At 36.6% G+C, this 6406-nt stretch overlaps 1 long non-coding RNA gene across 5 annotated transcripts; it reads right to left on the bottom strand.

Moving 5' to 3' along the window:
• Window positions 1-701: 701 nt before the first annotated feature.
• On the bottom strand, window positions 702-3176 carry LOC121404229. 5 transcript variants are annotated; one of them, XR_005967822.1, is made up of 5 exons: window positions 2985-3176; window positions 2881-2924; window positions 2496-2532; window positions 2189-2424; window positions 702-2118 (listed from the first exon to the last, which is right to left on the bottom strand). It is a non-coding gene; the product is annotated as an uncharacterized LOC121404229 (long non-coding RNA). The 5 variants fall into 5 exon arrangements; XR_005967823.1 differs by having other exon boundaries at window positions 3060-3176; XR_005967821.1 differs by having other exon boundaries at window positions 2881-3176.
• Between the last annotated feature and the right edge of the window lie 3230 nt (window positions 3177-6406).

Genomic DNA, 6406 nt, shown 5'->3' with positions numbered 1-6406 from the left:
TTGTTGGTGTGTGTGTGTGTGTTGTTAGGAGGGCTTGTATAACAGTTATAAGGCCACAGAAACGAAACACACTATCGCATGCACTCTCTTTTTCTCTATACATACATACTTGTACAGACATACATACGTACATGGTTTAAAATTTCCGCTGATTTGCAAATCTCGGCTGATTTGCAAAACTATATCAGTGTTGTATTATTATATATATATCAGTGTTGTGTAGTATGCATATATATAGCCAATACCCACTGTACCAAGAGTACTTAAAAGGGAACACACTGTAACACTTTGTTGCAGTGTTTATGCAATAAACATTCCCAGGCATATTCAGTGCGACGAAATACGATCACACATATATGCCTGGTACTACATTAGTGCAGCGTCGGCATGTATAGCATAGCCGACGGCACTTGAATATGATCCACACAAGCATGTGCATATTCCCCTCGCGCCCCCCGCTATCAACAGCGCTGGGCATATATAACAAACATATAAATGCGGCCGCTCCGCTGCCGGCATTCCTGGCAGCGCAGCTGCGCGGCCTTAGCTTAAGCTATAACTGTAAGAATATCAGAAATACATTGAATAAAGTTATATCGAAGGAGACGGATGTCTCTGTTTAATAATTTGTATTTACATGGCGACCGTGACAATGAGACCAAAAAATAATTCTGCAAAAACATTTAAAATACACTTCCAAATGACCGTGAACAGTGAGACCCAAAAATAATTCTGCATATCCAAATTTCACGTTTAAATTGCCTCTAATAAATTACTGGATTTTCAAAAAAAAAAAAAAATCCAACCGAAGCTAATCATGTGTTCTAAAAAAAAAAAAAAAAATAAACAAGAAGCGTGCTGACATAAAAGAAGATAAAGACCTGAAAAGGCACCGACAGTGCTACATAGAGCACCCACCGTGATGTGAAAAAAAAAAAAACCACCAAAAATAAATGAAGAAAAAAGTCCAAACCGGCCACCGACAGCGCTACGAAGAGCGCCCAACATACGTCAGTAAAGTGAGAGAGGCAAGGGACCGCCCCTTTCACCGCCGCTGGATTAATTAATATATGCATGAGAGGCCTCACGCCACTTGTGCCATCGCTGGATCAAGCTGGAGACGGATCTCCTCAACGCTGCTCCTGTTGAGCAAAGGGACAAGCCAAGCCTACAGAGTATTCCGAACAAAAGAATGCAAACATATCTCGGGGTGACCCTTGACCAAAGGCTAAACCTATGCCCTCACATCAAGACTATTACAAACAAAGCGAGATCTGCGGCTATTAAACTGGAATGGCTTATTGGAAATGGTAGCCGACTGCCCAGAGACTGCAAGGTTACAATAGTAAAACAACTTATAATGCCAATTTGGCACTATGCAATACCAATATGGGGAGCTCTTGCTTCCAATACGCAAATAAAAAATATACAAATGCTGCAAAATAAATTAATGAGGAAATCAACTAAAGCTTCCAGATATACCAGAAACACAGACATTAGAGAAATATACAATATTCAAACAGTAGAGGAAGTATATGAAAAAGCAAGTAAACGCTTTGCTAATTCACTCATAGGCCACATAAACCCAGAAGTGACCCGTCTGTTTTTAAACCCACACGTCCCCAGCAGACTAAGCTTTAGCCGTTACAGGTACGACCTTCAGCTTCAGACACACATCCTACCCCTTAAACAAGGACAGATACAAGTTCAACCAGAAACAGAATATAGATCAATCCACACTTACCCGAAGACCGAGCAAAGAGAAGTCCTAGTAAGACAAACAAATATACTACGAGAGAGTCTTCCCATACTGCTTCGATTAGAAAACGAGGAACAGGAGAGAGTTGAGATAGAAAAAGAAGCGAGACGAGAGGAGGAGCGAAAAAATATACCTAGAAAACCCCCAGACAGATTTTGCGAACTAGAGATTAATAATTATAGAAAACTATATGCAAATGGACGAATAAGTAGAGAAACTATCCTGGAAAGAGTCTGGGGCCAGCCACCCACCATTCAAAAGATAATACTTCCGGACCACAAAGGAGACGAGCAGGAGGGCCTCGCTCAACTACACGGATAGCCTTCGACCGGCCTCACTCCGACCACCTTGCATAAGACCTAAAATAAATAAATTAAAAAAAAAAATAAAATAAGACAAGCAAACGCAATAAAAAAAATTCTCACTTACACAATCACACCTGAAGCTAACCTAACTTGTACCTGAAACAAAACAAAAAAAGACACACACAAACACAACAAAAGCAACAACTCAAATCTACTCACAAAAAGTAACAAACAAAAAAAAAACGTAATTCACACACACAAAAAAAAGACACTTAGACACGCCAAAAAAATCATTAATTAAAATTCATAAATAAATCCAACTTCTCCAGTCCTGTTGTACTTTAATTCAATCCATAAAACCTAAAACAAATAAATAAAATAAATTAAAACAAAACAGATCAAACAAACAAAAAATTAAAATAAATACTCACCAACACAATCATATCCGGAAGCCAACATAAACTGTACCTGAAACGAAAAGAAAACAACAAGAGACACTATCTACATAAATAAACATTTATAATTAAATATATATGCACTAACACACAAACACAACAAAAGCAACAACTCAAATCTACTCACAAAAAGTAACAAACAAAAAAAAAAACATAATTCACACACACAAAAAAAAAAGACACTTAGACACGCCAAAAAAATCATTAATTAAAATTCATAAATAAATCCAACTTCTCCAGTCCTGTTGTACTTTAATTCAATCCATAAAACCTAAAACAAATAAATAAAATAAATTAAAACAAAACAGACAAAAAAAAAATAAAAAATCAAAATAAATACACCCACCAACCCCAAGCCAACCTTTACTAACAAAAACACTTCTTGCAGTTGCTCACTCTGGTGCACTGAAATAGAGAAATTGCTGACAATTGGTGCTTGAAGGAAAACAAAAACTTACACCTAACCTGCTACAACGGTCAGCCACAGGTGCGGACGGGCTGACCTAGCGTCAACACACAACACAACAACCACACGTTTACCTGCCAAGTCTGTTCCCGAGTTGAAGAGTGCAGCCCCTAACGAAATACACGCTCGCCAGGCTGATCACGCCTCTCAAGCTATCCAATTGTACGCGGCTCTGCTGGAAAGGTTTGAGGACCACGAAACAAGAAAAAAAGTAATGTAAACAAACCTATCGATAAAATGTATAAATGTATAAAAATGTTAACCCTATGTAACCCCAAAAAAAAAAAAAAACCCCAAAAAAATTGTCTCAGACTTATGTTGCCAGTTATGTTTTATAGATGTTGCTAATAATAACTAGTAATAAGATAAACAATAAAGAGTCAGACGATCAATGATCGCTGCAAATACACAATTAAAAAAAAATGCCACTCCTACCCACTGGATCAAGGAAAAGCTGCAGGAGTTGGGTTATAATGTCGTTTTTATTAGGGCTCGGCCCGTGAATGGTGCCAGTGGCAACAACAACAGGCTAACCAAAAAAAACTAACCAATTTTTTTTAACGAAAGGCTTTAAATAACAACATATGGCTGATATTGGAATTATATCGAGCAAATAAATGTAAATCAGCCATATGCCCTAACAACTATTTTCATTATTTCACTACTTCCTATAATTAAAAAAAAATAAATTTTAACAAAATACATAAATACATATGTATACATCCAAGTAGTTCTCAAAATCAAAAGAAATTTTAAATATAAAATCAAAAAAAAAAACCATGGGTTGGTTCGGGTCTGACGATAGTCAGACCAAAGACAATACGGCCAACGTGGTCAATAATGTCAAAATTATTGATCACACAGATGGTATTCAAGCTTTATGGCTTTTGTTGCTGATCTTAACGATCGTAAACGTTTTGCAATTTCTCTTAACATTGTATGTTAAGCATAACAAAATCATAAAGAAAAGATATATGAGTAGGGCAAACGATCTGGACAGGGTTTAAAATCAACAAAAAAAAAAAAAATTATGCCAACAGTAGAGGCCATTAGGAAAGTCCACATTAGGGACCCACAGTTTTCGGATAGAATCCAACAATTGGTCTCAACGACCCCTAAGAGCATATTAGAGCTCGAATATATGTACATGGATACATATCAATTAGATTTTTCCCCTTTAATCGATTGCTCAAGAACACAGAAAGCAATCGTATTAACTACCATTCCAGGTATAATAGTCAAGTCAGTCATTACTGAGAATTCCATTCTGGGCAGAGTCATTGACTTTGTAGTATTTAGAAATTAAATCCCAATAATGGAATGGAATGAAATCCATAATTCACTATTAGACATCAAAAATAGGTTTGATAAATCTTATAAATCCATTACGCAAAACAGGCCGATACAAAAGGCAACAATTGAAAAACATGCGTTTATATTAGTGGAATGCTTTAATGAAGCACGCCAGCTAATCCACATAAATAGGACAAATATCATAAATAAAAATTGGTCGAAAGTATCAAAGCTCTTGATCAGACTTCGATCGAACTTGATAACGATCCAAAATAAATTCAAATTGGATATTTCAATCCCCACAATACTCAATACTCCTATAAACATAGACATTGAAAAACCAGGATCAAGCCAAGACAAGGAGATTGACCTTGCCGATCCAGCTAGGAATCAGTAGAAGAACAGGAAATTGAAGAAAAAGATCTACACGATCTAACAATCCTCGCGGTACTAAAAATACCAGAAGTAGAGGAAGAGGAGCTAGACTTTTCGGACTCAGATTCCTTTAATAGCGTAACGGAAGTAAAACCCGTTGCAATGGCCGATGAAACGATTGCCCAACGGGCATATATTAAAGACATTTCACACGCTATCCCTGAATTCAATGGACAAAAGATCCATATGCAGAGATTCATTACTGCCATTAACTTAGTCAATTTGACAAAAGGGCCTTATGAATCTCTAGCTGTCGAAGTGATAAAATCCAAAATAATCGGATCTACACTATACAAAGTCCAGGATGAAACGACCATCCAGTCGATCATTCAAAAATTGAAAACTACAATTGTCGGTGAAACATCTGACGTAGTTAAGGCCAAAATGGCAAAAATATGCCAAAAAGGCAAAACAGCCACAGAATTTACAAAAGAAATCGACGAGATGAGAAAACTCCCTAGAAGCATCATACATCGATGAGGGTCTGCCAGCTGAGCACGCTGATAAATTCAGCAGCAAAGAAGCCATTAGCACAATGGTTAAAAATTGTGAGCATGGCAGACTTAAAACCATTCTAGAAGCAGGCACATTCCCTACAATGAATGATGCCATAACAAAATATATCCAATGTTCCACTGACATGACTGGTAATGCAAATTCCATATTGTATACCAGACGAGGTCAGGCATACCGCGGTAGTACCTATAGAGGTAACTATCGTGGTAGAGGAAATGGCCGTGGTTATAACAACATCAACAGTTATAACAATAATCAGCATTCAAATAACTATAGAGGTCGTGGTGGTTATAGAGGAAATAACCGTGGAAACGGAAACACCTATAACAACCAATACGACAATAATAGAGGTACACGACAAAACAATGTCCGTGCTACCCAGACAGCTTCGGGAAACTCCCAAGCACCTTTAGATATTCAACAATAAAAACAACGGTTCAAACCATCAATCTCAATCTTAACATTTTCGTGTCATTTGACAATGCCACAACAGGAAAACATCTAACATTCCTAGTAGATACAGGAGCGAACATATCGCTAATAAAAGAAACTTCAGATGTCTTCAACGACATACAAATAAACAATAAAATAGACATTCAAGGTATAGGTGAAGGTATTATAAAATCCCTAGGCCTTGCACCAATAGAGCTACAGACAGATAAATACATAATTCCTCACAATTTCCATTTAGTAAACAAAAATTTCGCAATCCCATGTGATGGAATAATAGGGATTGATTTTATAAAAGCATTAAATTGTCAAATTGATCTAAAACCTTCAGAAGACTGGTTTATAATACGACCAAACAATATAAACATTCACATTTATGTTCCAATAACATACAGTTCTGGTAACAATACAATACTTCTACCAGCAAGATCACAAGTTATCCGAAAAATAGAACTAACTTCAAGTGAAGATAATGTTCTAATTCCAAACCAGGAAATCCAAACTGGTATTTTTGTTGCAAACACAGTTGCAACCACGCAAAATGCATTTGTCCGATTACTGAATACAACCAGTACCGACCAATTAATTAATATAAATAATTTAAAATATGAACCACTTTCGAATTACAATGTAGTTCAAACAACTTCTAAAATCAGGGAACAAACTGTCCTAGCTCAGCTCACAAAGAATTTTCCAGCTCCATTCAAACAACCATTAACGGAATTAT

This window comes from Drosophila obscura, unplaced genomic scaffold, assembly GCF_018151105.1.
Source record: "Drosophila obscura isolate BZ-5 IFL unplaced genomic scaffold, ASM1815110v1 contig_190, whole genome shotgun sequence".
Classification (NCBI taxonomy): Eukaryota; Metazoa; Arthropoda; class Insecta; order Diptera; family Drosophilidae; genus Drosophila; species Drosophila obscura.
Note: the sequence above shows the minus strand (reverse complement) of the source record. Positions and strands in the feature narration are given on the sequence as shown.